Source organism: Phascolarctos cinereus, unplaced genomic scaffold (assembly GCF_003287225.1).
Source record: "Phascolarctos cinereus isolate Bilbo 61053 unplaced genomic scaffold, phaCin_HiC Scaffold_726;HRSCAF=1367, whole genome shotgun sequence".
NCBI lineage: Eukaryota > Metazoa > Chordata > Mammalia > Diprotodontia > Phascolarctidae > Phascolarctos > Phascolarctos cinereus.
The window spans coordinates 103,127,985-103,143,100 of record NW_027556098.1 but is presented as its reverse complement, the minus strand read 5'-3'; the positions used below and the strand labels follow the sequence as shown (position 1 = coordinate 103,143,100).

Genomic DNA, 15,116 nt, shown 5'->3' with positions numbered 1-15,116 from the left:
GTATGTGTGTATGAGAGAGAGAGACAGAAAGACATGCATACACCCACAGAGACAGACAGACAGGGAGATTTCCCTATTATACACTGTAAGTTCCACCAGCTTTGTGTTTCTCCCAGCACCAATCACAGTGCTAAGTACACGGAAGAAATGCGGTTCAGGGACTGGACCTGTGGACTCTCCAGATGAGGGAATTCCTCCTACCAATGCTGGTGAACATACCTTTGTGAGTTGCCTAAAATCACTAGGAGATTAAGTGACTTAATCCAGGGTGTCACTATCAGTATGCATCAGAGGTAAGAACTTGAACCTAGGTCTTCTGGATATGGTATACTATACCATATTGCCTCTGCACACAGTGACATTAAACAAATATCTATTGAATTGAACTGCATTGAATTGCCACTGTACACCTTGGGATGTACACAAGAGACAAAGATACTACATTTTCTGGCTGGTATTTGTACACCTAAATCACACTTTGGAGGAAACCCAGGGCAAGCTAATAGGCCTCCTTAACCTTGCATCCTACAGGGCATTATTCTATTTCTATTTGTATCCCCATTATCTTCAGTAATATGTCTGCTGGATTGGGATCCTTTAATGTTTCAGAAACAGGAGATTTATTCTGTTTGGCATGGATATCGAGCCCTCTTGTTTCTCCCCTTCTACTCCCAGCTCTGGCTAATGCCTTCCAGATGAGGTGCGAGCAGCTGCTAATTGCTCCCGGATCAGTCCTGATTCGTGCCTCAGTCAGCAAGGCACCTCACTAATGGATCTGAAACTTGGCAGGAGGCCTGGGACCCGTGTCAAAAGAAACAGATCAGAAAGGTGCAAAGAGAAGGGGAAGGAGACAGAGTCAGAATGAAAAGCCTCCAAGGAAGAAAGGAGAGCAAGAAACTCTAAAAAAATCAGGGAGAAAGAGAAAGCACCGTGGGGAAAGAGGGGGAGAAACAGGCACAAGCTGGGGTGGGGAGAAAGCCTAGAAACTCAGAAGAGAAAAAGAATGAGAGAGTGGAAGGAGCCATTATGTGTATAAATAGCAGAGTCAGAGAGAGAGACAGAGAAACAGAGAGAGACAAAGACAGAGACAGACAGAGAGAGAGACAGAGAGAGACAGAGAAAGAGGAAAATGTCAGAGGGGAGAGATAGTCAGGAGAAAGAGGAAGAGACAAAAAAGGAGACAGAGGAGAGAAAGACAGAAAGAGAGAGAGATGGTGAGAGGGAGAAAGGAGAGACATAGAGGGGTGAGAGAGAGGGAGGGAGAAGGGGAGAGAGAGAGAAAGGTGGGAAGAGAGAGAGAGAAGAGGGGAGGAGAGAGAGGGAGAGAGGGAAAGGGAAAAGAGAAAAGGAAAGAGAAAAAAGTGAATAGAGAGAAAGAGGGAGAGAGGATGGGAGGAGAGGGAGAGAGAGAAAGAGGAGAAGAGGAAGAGATAGAAAAATAGAAAGTGAGGAACAGAGAGGGAGAGAGAGGAGGGACAAGAGGGAGGAAGGGAGAGAAAGGGAGAGAGAGACAAAGAGAAAGAGAGAGGGAGAGAAAAAGAGGGGAAGAGGAAGAGAGAGAAAGATGAAAAGAGAAAGAGAAAAAGGAGGAGAGAGAAAAGGGGGAGGGGAAAGAGAGAGAAAGAAAGCGAGAGAGAGAGAGAGAGAGAGAGAGAGAGAGAGAGAGAGAGAGAGAGAGAGAGTGAGAGTGAGAGTCAGTCTCATAAGAAAGAAAAATGGAAAATGATCAGGCTGAATTTCTTGATGAGATTTTGAACCCTGATAAGCCTGTGGTTACCCACAGTGAAATTGTACATGTGCAGTGTCAGACAGTGTCTCAACGCAGAAATCTGACGCCTGCTCTCATTGGCCCTCTGCATGACTTTCCGATTTCTTGGCAGGGAGCACACAGCTCTTTGACTGTTACTGAGGGAGGCTCATGTTCTGAGACTGACAGAGATGCGGGGCTCTAGCACACCTGGGCTTTATGAGCTCAGGCCCTAGGCAGGGCCTCTCCTGGCTTGAGCTCCCGGAGACGCTTTTCCTGGAGCTAAGTTGGAAGGGGCCTTGTTAGGGGAAAACTAAGGCCTGGGGTCTGAGACTTTTCTTTCTCAATTGGATGCATTCATTGTGCTTATTTTAAAAAAAACCTGTCTAAGAGGGAGGAAATTCAGTTGCCAAGATGAATTCCAAACTGTTTGAGTTGCTGGAGGAAGAGAAAATATATGATTACAGAGATGCAGGGAGTGAAAGAAATGGGAATGAGAAGAAAATGGGAAAAAGAGAAGCAACAGTATTAGGAGATGAGAAACAGGAAAGGGAGATATGCTGAGGGGTGTTCAGAAAAGGCTGATCAAATGAAAGAGAGGAAAATAAAGTCACTTCCTACTCATGGCCTCAGTTTCTTCACCTGCAAAATAACAGGTTTAGACTAGATCAAGGGTTCTTAACCAGGTTCTTAGTCCATGATTTTGGTGGGTTTTTTTTAACCTTGGAAACTATTTCAATATAACTTGCATCTTCTGTATTCTTCTGTATTTTATCTCATACATTTAAAAACATTATTCTGAGAAAGTTCTATAGGCTTCACCAAATTGTTAAGGGAGTCTAAGACACAAAAAAGATTAAGAACCTCTGAAGTAGATGTTTTCTAGGGTATCTTCCAGCTCTGTGATCCTATTAATTTTATCTTCCTCTTCCTCCTCCCTTCCCCCTTATTTCTTGGTAGGAGGAGGCTTTAAAACCCTTCATGTGGTCAGCACAAGGTGGCTAATTAGCACTGGCATTCACAGTGGGCAAAATAGTATAGTAGGGTTTGGGATGGATACAAAACTCAGCCCTTGATAAGCGGTGGGTAGAGTGAGGGGAAGGAGACTGAGGCAGCGGGAGGTCCTCTGAGCTGTGGTCCAAGTTGTTGAAATAAGTGGACTCCTTCCACATGAAAGGCTCAAGGGATTAGAGTTGGAAGGGACTTGAGGCATCATCTGTTCTAACTCCTTCGTTCTGCCGATGGGGGTGGGGGAGAAAGAAAAATCCAAAGAAGATGAGGAGAGGGGATGTTTTCTTGCAGCTGAAACAGAAAAGGGCAACATTTCCCTCGGTTTCTTAGAATGACACCTAGCTAACAAAGAAACAAGTCCTGCGAGAGGCTCAGCAGACATATTTCCATTCAATTTCCCGGGCAGGCCTCAGTCTAAAGGAAGTTATCAAGACCAAAAGTGCGACCTTTCAGAAGCTCTGAGGACACGAGGACGTCAGGAGAACTGGGACTTCTTGTATGAAGAAGAGACCCCCGAGATCTACCAGATGGCATTGTACAGTTTGAGGCAAATGGCCATAGCAGGTGCCCTTGCAAACCTCCTAGTGGGGGGTCTGGAGTATTGGAGAAACTTAGAAGGGAGTAATTAAGGGACCTAGAGTCAGCAGCTGCCCGCGGTGAACTCCTCAGTGAGCACAGCGACCACTTACATGAGCATCTGTGATGAAAATGAGACTGAAACTCACCCAGAAACAGAGCGCTTCCTCGATGGCTTCCCTTGTAGCATGGGTAACATCCAGGGCAAAGGTAAGATTGGAGAGGTCTTTCTTTGCCCAAAGGAATCAGAATACATAGCCTTTCCCTTTTTATTTTATTATTTTATTTTTCAATAGTGGATAGAATGCTGGGCCTGGAGTCAGGAAGACCTGAGTTCAAATTCAGCTTCAGACTGTGTGGTTTATTAGCTGTGTCACTCTGGGCAGGTCACTTAACCCTTTTTGCCTCAGTTTCCTCATCTGTAAAATGAACTGGAGAAGGAAATGGCAAATCACTCCAGTATCTTTGCCAAGAAAACCTCAAATGGGCTCACAAAGAGTTGGACACCACCAAACAACAGCAACAAGTCCTTCTCCAAAACTGTCCGCGACAGTAGGGCACGGTCAGCGGTTTAAAGGGCACCCAACATTTTGCCACAGAGCACAGGAATACAGATTTTATGAAGAATGGTCTAATCACAGGCTCAGTTCCCAGGCCCAGAATCATAGAGGGACCTTTGAAAGGCCATTGAGGCCAATCTACTTTTTTACAAATGAAGAAACTGAGGGGTGAAGTGATATATCCATAGTTAACACAGTCTAGAATTGAACTTCTAACTTAAAGTCCATTTTTGTTAAGCTTAAAATGTTATGCAATTTCTTCTGGGCTTTCTGTGTTTTACTTCCAGGTCAGCCCATATAGGGTCCCTCTGGGTCACTGTTCTTTCTTACTAAACCACCCTCCTCTACCCATTTATGTCCAAGATCAGAGATATTTCTTTCAGTTTCCCCAGTTGCTAAGGAAGCAGGGTGCTCGGGTCTCCTTGTAACTGTCCAAACCCTGAATCTGTGACGTTTCTGAATTTAGGCAGCTGTTCCAGTGGATAGAACGCTGGACCCAGAGTCAGGAAGAACTGAGTTCAAATCAGCCTTCGGGACACTCACAAGCTGTGTGATCCTGGACAAATTATTTAACCTCTGTCTGCTAAGGGGATCATAATAGCACCTATCTCACAGGGTTAATGTGAGGAGCAATGAGAATATTTATAAAGTGTTTTGTAAACATTAAAGTGCTATATAAATGCCATTATTATTATTATTGTTGCAGAAGTTCTTCTGGATTCCCTTTTCCCAACTGGAAACAAAATGGGAGCCTATTGATCAGAGAATGGCTGAATAAACTGTACTTTATGAATGTAATGGACTTCTTGTATGTTCCTAAAATTTTTTGTCCTTTTCTGATGCCAGTAAAGACCATCCCCATTCATTAAGCTTTCACTATGTTGAACACTGTGTTATTTATGGGGGAACCTTTCAGAAAGTTTAGAGAATGTATCCCCAGAGCTTAGCACAGCATCTGGCACACAGTAGACACTTAATAAATGCTTGTTGGCTTGTTAACTTGACTCATGGAACTCACAGTCCCATAAAAGGATATAATAGGGGCAAAAAGACTAAAGCACAACATTAACAAAGAAGTGTTTTGTAAACTTAGACAAAAGGATAACATTAAACTTGGAGGACTCAAAGGTCAAGGGTATTGAGGGATAAAATTTTAAAAAAAAGGAAGAAGGAGCTCGGTGCTACCAGATCTCAAACTGTTCTCCAAATTAGTCATTATCAAAACTACCTGGGATTGGGTGAAAAAATAGAAAAATGGGTCAGTGGATTGGACTAGATAAGCAAACCTTAGAAACAAATTTACATAGTAGGTTTTATTTTGGGAAAGGGAGGAGGCAGACCAGTCATTTCATTGGCATAGAGACTATCCCTTTGCCAATACTGGGCATTGTCAGTTAACATATATTAAGTGTCTTCTATGTTGCAAGGCTGAGAAATTAAGTGAAGTCTTCCTGATTTTGATTCTCTTTCCACTATGCTGTGCCACCTTTTGAGTTCCACAAAATTAAATATACAAATTCTTGGTCACAAGAACTTCCGGGAAAACTGGAAAGCAGTTTGGCAAAATATGGGTTTGTATCAGCAGCTTCTATCTTATGCCACAAAATAGAGGGTAAATGATTTAAATAGAAAATATTACTCCATACGAAAGTAGAGGAGAACGGAAAATTATGTCTTTCATAATTTTATAGAGAAAAGTTTATGACCAGACAATAGGTAGAAAAGATCATAATAAACAAAATAGGTAATCCTAATTATATAAAATTTGAAAGCTATAGCAAAAATAGAAATTAATGTAATAAGCATCAGGAGAAAAAAATGGAGACTGGAAAGAATCTTTATATGAACTATCTCTGACAAAAGTATAAGATCCAAAATTCATACAGAATTAACATTAATTTATAAAATTAAGACATTTCCCGATGGACAAATGATCAAAAATGTTAATAGCCTCCCCCCCCAAGCCCCTGAAAATATTAAAATGCAAATTAAAATATCCCTGAGGTATCCCTTCCCTTCAACTGGAGAACTAACGAAGATGCTGAAAGTGGGAAAACTTATTGTTGGAAGAATTTTGTGAAGACAGGCTCAGTAATTCTAACGGCAGAACTGTGAACTGGTTCAACTGCTCTGGAAAATAACTTGGAATTATGCAAAATAAAGTTACTAAATCATCCATACACTTTTATTAAGAAATCCCACAACTGGGACTATATTCCAAGGATGATTTTGTTAGAGAAAGAAAAGATTCACACATACAAAAATGTTCTTAGCAACATTATTCTGTGTTGACAAAAACACTGGAAACAAAACATGTGCCCAGATTGCAGAATGATTAAACAAATTATTGTATATGAATATAATGGAATTTTACTGCTTCTTAAGGAGTGATGACTACAAGGATGCAGAGAAACATGGGAAGACTTGAATGAGCTGATGCAGAGTGAGGAGAGCAGAGTCCCAAATACACACAATTACCGCAACAAAGCAAATACAGGCGATGACCAAAGAGAGGCAACAGAGAGCTTGTCAATGGTCAATGATATTAACTCCAGTTAATAATCAGTAATCAAACATTTCTTGGGGAATGTACTTTATAAAGTGTTTGGAAGAGCTATTTGCTTAGAAGTACCTGTTATATTAAAAATTATCAAAAATATATTTTTAAAAATACGGTACAAAATAATACTTGATAATTTCATAAAAGAAATACAAAGTACTGTATAAAGTTGAAATGGGTGGGGGAAGGGCAGTGGAAGCCATTATTGACTAGGGTCAGAGAAGGCTGCCTGATGGAAGAAGTATCATGATAAGTAGGAATTCAAGAGGTTGAAGGGGTGGGGAAAAGAGAAAAGGCATTCTAGTCAGAAGACATGCATGAAAACATGGAAGCATAAAAGTTTGAGGTATGTATGAGAGATATTAAGCAGTTCATTTTTGTTAAAGCAAAGCAAATGTAGAGAGGAGTAGGTTTAAATTTTTTTTTTAATTAGAAATATCAACCAAAAAAATTGAAGTTGTCTCCTACCACACAAATATTGTTTTTTACCGAGTGGTGCTGTGAATAGAATGCTGGTTTTGGAGTCAGGAAGACTTGACTTTTAATCCAGCCTGAGCTGTATGATCCTGGGCAAGTCACTTAACCTCTCAGCCTCATTTTCCTTATCAGTAAAATACAAGCATTGGACTTGATGGTCCCTTCCAATTCTAAATACATGATCCTTTGATTTTAACTTTCCTTAATGATAATTTCATCCTTCGAAAAGTAAGGAATCACCAAGGGGAACTGTGATTCTGGATCTGAGTCTCACCTGAACTAGTTGATTTGGTGGAAATGATGGGAACTTTGGGGTGAAATGAGCGTTTCATTTTAGAATTTTATATATCTATATATCTATATATATGTGTGTGTGTGTGTTGTGTGTGTGTATCTCAAAAATTCTTATATATATGTGTGGGTGTATATATATAGATATATGTCTATATATCTATATATATATAGATATATGTCTATATATCTATATATATATAGATATATATGTCTCTATATCTATCTATAGATATATAGATAGATATATAGATATAGATATGTATGGGAAAGCAAATTTCCAGGGGTCCAGAAAAAAAGGATAAGATAGGCTCCCATGTACCAGAATTGTACTTGGAATTTTAGGATCCTAGGAGGTAAGAGGTGTTCTCTTGAATAAAATTCTGAAGACACAAAGATAAACAATTCTGAGGAGGAAGAAAATGGGGAGCTCATTAAGGAACCATTGTAGATGTATAAAAAAACTCATTGACCAATTTAGATTTTTAAAAGCCACATACAGAAGGATAGATAGTGAAAAAATTATAAAAATGGAAAATGGTCCTGTAAGAATAGTGTCAGTGTCAGTCCTGTAAGAATAGGCCTAAGAACATGAAGGGTGTGTGTGTGTGTGTGTGTGTGTGTGTGTGTGTGTGTGTGTGTGTGTGTGTGTGTAGTGAATAAGATCACTTTTCAAGCTGGATAAAATTTTCATAATAGCTGATAGATCTGTTAAACTCTTTTGTTTCTGTTTTCTCTACCAATGAGAATGATCTTTGAACTACAAAGAATAGAATAAAAATAGCAAACAGGGAGTCCATACGCAAGATAAAGAAAGGAGATAGATAGCAAGATAACTGGAGCACTGTTGATTATCCTTCATCATATCCTAGAGGCCAGAAGAAATGCAGTAGGATTAGAGAAGGGCAAATGTTCTAATTTTCCAAAAAGAAAAGAGAAGGAAGGGCTCCTGTATGGCTCTCCAGTGCACACTATAAGCTAATGAGCTTGACTTTTACTCCTGGCAAGGTTTCAGAGCATATTATTAAAGGGCTTGGGCTCCATGGTCTAGCAATTCTGGTCTCCTTGGTATCCTCTGGAAGGAAGTTTCCATCTCTCACTCTGCATTATCACAGTCTGTGTCCTCTACCTAGAATATAGTCCCTCTTTACCTGTGCTTCTTAGAAGCTGCAATTTCCTTCAATACTCAACTCAAATGAAGACTTTCTGGATTCCCCCAGTGCTTCCCCCATCAAGTACTTTGTATTTATTTTGCATATATTTTATATCAATCAATCTACAGGTATTTATTGTTTTCTATGTTTGAGGCATTGTGCTTGGCACTGAACATACAAATACAAAGAATGAAACAATCTCATACTGTGCATACTTATCTGTACAGATTATCTCCTCCTACAGAATGTAAAATCTTGGAGGACAAAGACTACTTCAAATTTGTCACAAAGCTGGGAAAATAAGTGGCACATGGGATAACTGAGTTGAGATTCCAAAAGATTTTGATAGGCCACAACACAGGGCTGAATCTAGTAAGAACACGTTGAGTGGGAATAGATATAAAGCCTTATTCTTGGGTTAAAAAAAAATCAACCTCCAGGTTAAGAAGGGAGAGAGGCATGGGGGCATCTAGGTGGTACAGTGGGTAGAGCACCAGCCCTGAAGTCAGGAAGACCTGAGTTCAAATATGGCCTCAGACACTTACTAACTGTGTGACCAAGTCACTTAACCCCAATCGCCTCCAAAAAAAAAACAACACAAAAAAACAGAGAGGCATGGCTAGACAATAGTTTATCTGAAAAAAATGGGGGGATGTTTAATGGGCTACAAGCACAAGATGAGTCTGAAGGGAGCACCTCCTCCTAAGTGTCATCTTTAACTTCACACTTCTCCCCTATCCCCCATATTCAATCAGCCATTTCTACCTTTCCCTCTTTTGAAATATACTTCGACACATGCAATTTCACCAGCTGGATTTCCTTCTGGGTTGACAAAGCCTTTTTTTCCTTTCTTTTTCTTTTTTCTTTTCCCTTCTCTCCTTTGAGAAGCAAATATACTATGAAGAGTTCATAGCATCATGGATTTAGAGATAGAAGGGATCTTAGAGATCACCAAATCTAGGCCCCTCGTTTTACAGATGAGAAAAGTGAGGCTGAGAACAACTGTCTGATTTGCCCAGGTTCCACAGAAGTGTGAGAGGGAGAATTTCAACTTGGGTCTTCCTGACTCCAAGGCCAATGCTATTGATTATTCAGACTTCATTATCAATTGCTGTAACAAAACCCTGATTGGTTACCATAAAACGGAGGAGAGATCTGGAGTAGAATTGGAGGATGGGAGTATTTGGAGACAAGCAGGTCTAGGGGAGTTGAAGATTTCTGAAGGCCCATGGAGGGCCGCATGAGGCCATGAACAAGAGACATGTAGGTTTCATAGCAGGGGAGGGAGCCCCCCCCCCCCCCCCCCCCCCCCCCCCCCCCCCCCCCCCCCCCCCCCCCCCCCCGGGGCTCTGGAGAGCCACTGAAATTCGGCTTAGGTAGAAGCTGCCAATTCCTTAGTCAGGGTGTCAGGGCTTGTTTTTAAACCTCCTTACCCTACGGCAATTCAAGCCAACATACTCGGCTAGGGTGAGTCTAGTCTCCTCCAGCCCAGCTCAGTGTCTCACCATTCTATCCCCTCCCTTGTTCATAAATCAGCAAAAATGGAGAAGGCAAGGAAGGGGGAGAGAAGGGTAAAGTAGTGGAAGCTATATACCAGCCTCTTGCCCTTAGACAGGAAAGTAGGTTGTACATAACTTCCTCTGGCCAGCTCTTCTTACGTGATATTAGAGACAGTTCTGGCATTCTCCTTGCCGTGTCCCCGGGTACCCTCCCTTTTCCAACCCCCAGCTTTCCATCACCCTTTGATGGTGCTTTTATGGTCTTCCCTCAGTAAAATGCAGACTCTTTGAGGACAGGAATTGTCTTGCTTGCTTTTTATAGTATTTAGCACAGGGTCTTTTTTATTTTTTTTGCTAATTATTTGAATATTTATTTTTAGTTTTCAATATTCACTTCCACAAGATTTTGAGTTCCAAACTTTCTCCCCATCTCACCCCTCTCTCCACCCCAAGATGGTATGCATTCTGAATACCCCTTCTCCTAATCTGCCTTCCCTTCTACCACCCTGCCCCCCTTCTCTTATCCCTTTCCCCTTCTATTTTCCTATAGGGCAGGATAGATTTTTATACCCCATTAGCACAGGGTCTTGTACACATTAAGGGTTAATAAACACTCTCTTTCTCCTCCTCCTCCTCCTTCTTCTTCTCCTCCTCCTTCTTCTTCTCCTCCTCCTCCTTCTTCTTCTCCTCCTCCTCCTTCTCCTTCTCCTTCTCCTTCTCCTTCTCCTTCTCCTTCTTCTTCTTCTTCTTCTTCTTCTTCTTCTTCTTCTTCTTCTCCTTCTCCTTCTCCTTCTCCTTCTTCTTCTCCTTCCTCTTCTTCTTCTTCTTCTTCTTCTTCTCCTCCTTCTTCTTCTTCTCCTTCTTCTTCTTCTCCTTCTTCTTCTTCTTCTTCTTCTTCTCCTTCTTCTTTTCTTCTTCTTCTTCTTCTTCTTCTTCTTCTTCTTCTTCTTCTTCTTCTTCTTCTTCTTCTTCTTCTTCTTCTTCTTCTTCTTCTTCTTCTTCTTCTTTCCCCCCCCCCTCCCCTATCTATCCAATATGGTCTAAGGACAAACTAGATATTGGCTATCTGAGGTAGAAGACATAAAGGTAGATTCCTCAAAGATTCCTCCCACCAAAATGATACAAGAGAGCCTTCAGAGTACCTTAGTTCAAAAGGAGTAAATTCTCCTTATCCTCACCTCTGTCCAGGGTGTTCTAATTTAATACATCCAGAAAGTAAAACAAAACAAAACAAAGACAAAACCTCAGCTGGAAATAAAATAAGAGCCTGTTGATCAGAGAATGGCTGAACAGACTATGCTTTATAAATGCAAAGGAATATTCTTACACTACAAGAAATGACAAATAGGGAAAGGGAGGACTTGTATGAACTGATATAGAGTGAAGAAAGCAGAACCAAGTGTAAACAATGATCTAAATAATATAGAGAAAAATGAATAAAAGTGGAGGACAATAGACACAGAATGCTGGAATTAAATATTAGCAACCTATTTGTCAGTACAGCAGCTAGGTGGCGCAGTGGATAAAGTGAGTGCTGGTCCTGGAGTCAGGAAGACTCACCTTACTGCATTCAAATCTGGCCTCAGACACTGGCTATGTGACCTTGGTTAAGTCACTCAACCCTGCTTGCCTCAGTTTCCTCGTCTATCAAATGAACTGGAGAAGGAAATGGCAAACGACTCCAGTATCTAAGTATACATATCCAAAATGCCAAGAAAACCCCAAATAGAGTCGCAAAGAGTCAAGCAGAAGTGAAAAATGACTAGACAACAACAATTTGTCAGTACAAATAAGTTGCTTATATTTAATTGTTTTTCTTTGTTAAAAGTTTTCCTCTATGGGAGGAAGGGTATATTGGGAGGCAACTGTGGTATAAAAAACAAACAGCATCAATAAAACTTTTCAAAAATTAATTTAGACACATATTATGGTATGATGGAGATGAATGCTATAATCTTACCAAATGCATATGGAGACAACCTACAGATGTTGCAAACCATTCTTATTAAAATCAGGTTGGAATCCATCAGAAACTATAGGAAAGATTTTTCATTATTAAACATGTGTGCCTGTTTAATACATAGTGCAATGTGTTTTGTGCATGTTTGAAAAAGAGGCTATAAATAAAAAGCATAGAATTTTAAAAGCACACATGAAACCACCCAGAGCTCAGAAATGCTAATTGCACAACCAGTTCTTGCTAGCTAGGCATAGCCAAAACGAAATCAATTTCTAAAAGGGACATAGTAATTGAGTTCCCTCACTACCTACCCCCACTTGGGGGTAGCTTTGGATATGGAGAAAGTTTTTGATGCCAGAGCTAAATTTTAATCTCCCTTCTGTTGGTAGATGGTGGTGGTACAAAGACCATTATAGAATTCTACTGTCCAGCCAAATGGCCTTATTATGATTCCTCACACATGATATTCCTCCATCTTTCCACCTCTGTGACTATTCTCCATGCCTGGAAAGTCCTTCTTCCTCTCCTCTGACTCTTAGAATCCCTAGTTACCTTTAGATTTCAGCTCAGATGCTACCTTCTACATGAGACTTTTGGGTGGCTATGTGGCCCAGTGCATAAAGTGCTGGGCCTGGAGTCAGGGAGACCTAAGTTAAACGTGGCCTCAGACACTTACTACCTGTGTGACCTTGGGCAAGTTACTTAACTCTGTCTGCCTCAGTTTCCTCATCTGTAAAATGAGATGGAAACGAGAATGGCAACCACTCCTAGTATCTTTGCCAAGAAAACCCCAAATGGCATCATAAAGAATTGGACACAACTGAACAACAATGATCCTGACTTCAGGTCTAATACTCTAGTTCAGGAGTGGGGAACCTTTGGCCTCAAGGCCCCATGTGGCCTTCTAAGTCCTTGGGTGCGGCCTTTTGACTGAGTCCAAGTTTTACAGCACAGATCCTTTTATTAAGGGGATTTGTTCTGTGAAGTTTGGATTCAGTTAAAGGGCCACACTTGAGGGCCACTTGTGGCTTTGAGGCCATAGGTTCCCCACCCCTGGTCTGGCTGCTATACCATACTAGTTCTCCTAAAAGAAAGCTAATAGTGCCCATTTGTATAGTATATTAAGGTACGAAGCAGTTTTGAAGTACCTGCGTAGTCTTGGTTCACCTGGGTCTGTATGTCTTTATAGCTTTGTGGTTTTCCTTGTTTTTGATTATTGATTGTAACTCCCCAAAGGTGTGGGAATCATGTCTCTTCATCTAGCTTTGTGAGTGGTATAAGTGGCCGCTGAAAACATTTGTAAGTTTTCTCTAATTCAGGCCAAGCTGAGGAAGGAAAGGGAATTTTTTTTGAGAGAAAACTTACTCCTTCAAAAGCATGGGTCTTTTTTTTGGCTATAGTTGTGGATAGTAAGTTATTTTTGTAGCACTTCAAGGTTAGCAAAGCAGTTTCTCCAGGGTAGCCAAAAAGTCAGTGCAAGTTTAAGTTTAACTGAGCTTTGAAAAAGCTGATTAAAGCTTGAACTGTGCTGACTTTTGTGACACCTTGTATTATCTCATTTATTCCTTGAAACCACTGTGAGGTAGCTGCTTACACTTATTATTATTCCCATTTCAGAGAGGAGGAAAGCACGGCTGAGAGTAATTAATAATAATAATAATAGCTAACATTTATAGTGCTGTAAGATTTTCAAAACACTTTACAAACATTTTCTCATTTTATCCTTATAACAACACCAGAAGGTAGGTGCTATTATTAATTCCATTTTATAGATGAAGAAACTTAGGCTGAAAGAAATTAACTGATAGCTTCTAAGTGTCTGAGGCATGTTTTGAACTCAGGTCTTCCAAACTCAAAGTTGATCACTCTATCCACTGTATTATATAACTGGCCATTAAGTGACTTCCCCGTGTCCATATATTTGAACCTGGAATTTCCAGGCTGGCATTCTTTTTACTATTCAGCTTTGTCTCTTAAAGTCATATTATGACTTTTCTTTAGAAAGTCTACTCAAGGGGACAGCTAGGTGACACAGTGGGTAGAACACTGGCCCTGGATTCAGGAGGACCTGAGTTCAAATCCAGCCTCAGACACTTAACACTTGTTATCTGTGTGACCCAGGGCAAGTCACTTAATGCCATTACCTAGCCAAAAAAAAAATAGAAAGTCTATCCAAGCATTTTGGGGAAAATGGTCTAATAAATGATGAGACTGAGAATTTCAAGTTTTTAATTCCAAGAGAATTCCTTCTTGCACCATGCCAACTTCTAATCTAGTTCTCCCCCCACTTTTCCTTATGACAAAGTAATATTTAAAACTTATCCTACTCACACATAGTCTCATCTCACAACCTTAACTTCAGTATGGTGAGAGTTCTACACAAAACAACAATTATATACTATATTGTTGGCTTAAAAGCACTGATGTAGCCTACTATGATAGCATCCCACTGGAAGCAATAGTTTAGACTTTGAGAAGACATGACTTTAGATGTTACCCAGTGAATGCCCAACAAGATTCTCTCTGAACAAAGGCCAGGACCTGGAGGGGTCAGATCTCATACATTAAACAAGAATTAAAGTTAACTAAAGAAAAATATGTTGTTACTACACTGTGGAAGGCTAGGAAAGGCTTTTTCCAAAGATTTCTAAGAACAGGATAGACAAAGGTGAGTCTGTCTGGAGACAGAAGAGAGGTGAAATCTTTATAATTTTTCCATACATAGAATTCTATGATTTCAGTTTTCAATATATGATTTGGAGACTCCCTTAATGAAACCTAGAGTCTTGACAGGTCCCAGAAGAGCATACAATGTTGATCCTAAAGGAATGAATTCATGTTGGTTCTTCTGTCCTTCATTTGAAGATGACCAGTGACATCACGGGGTGATGTCTTAACTTGCTTGTGAATTGGGTTTAAGTGAAGCAGAGCTGTGCAAAGTCGTCAGCCTCACTCTCTCTTCCAGAGTCATCAAAGGCGAGTGGCGAGCCAAAAGTCAGCACTACTGGCATGGTCCAGGATGTAGTGGATGACCTCGGCATCTTTGATGTCTAGCCAAGCTCTACTTCACAGTGCCTGCTTCAGCCACCTTCATGGCCATTGGAACAAACTATTCTCATCCACCCATTCCATTGGGGAAAGTCTTCACATGCTTGGTATAGACATCTGCTTAACTCACCAACAGGGTAGCTTATCCTAGCACCTCTATGGAGATGGCTTTACTGAGGGGTGGCCATGTGCATGTTACAGCTTCTTGAGCCAAAAGTGGATGAGCAGCCCTG

The 15,116-nt window shown here is 40.7% G+C and overlaps 1 long non-coding RNA gene across 1 annotated transcript; it reads left to right on the top strand.

Moving 5' to 3' along the window:
• The first annotated feature begins 2,902 nt into the window (after positions 1-2,902).
• LOC144454321 (uncharacterized) lies at positions 2,903-4,696 on the top strand. The gene is made up of 2 exons (XR_013482703.1): positions 2,903-3,544; positions 4,601-4,696. It is a non-coding gene; the product is annotated as an uncharacterized LOC144454321 (long non-coding RNA).
• The last annotated feature ends 10,420 nt before the right edge of the window (positions 4,697-15,116 follow it).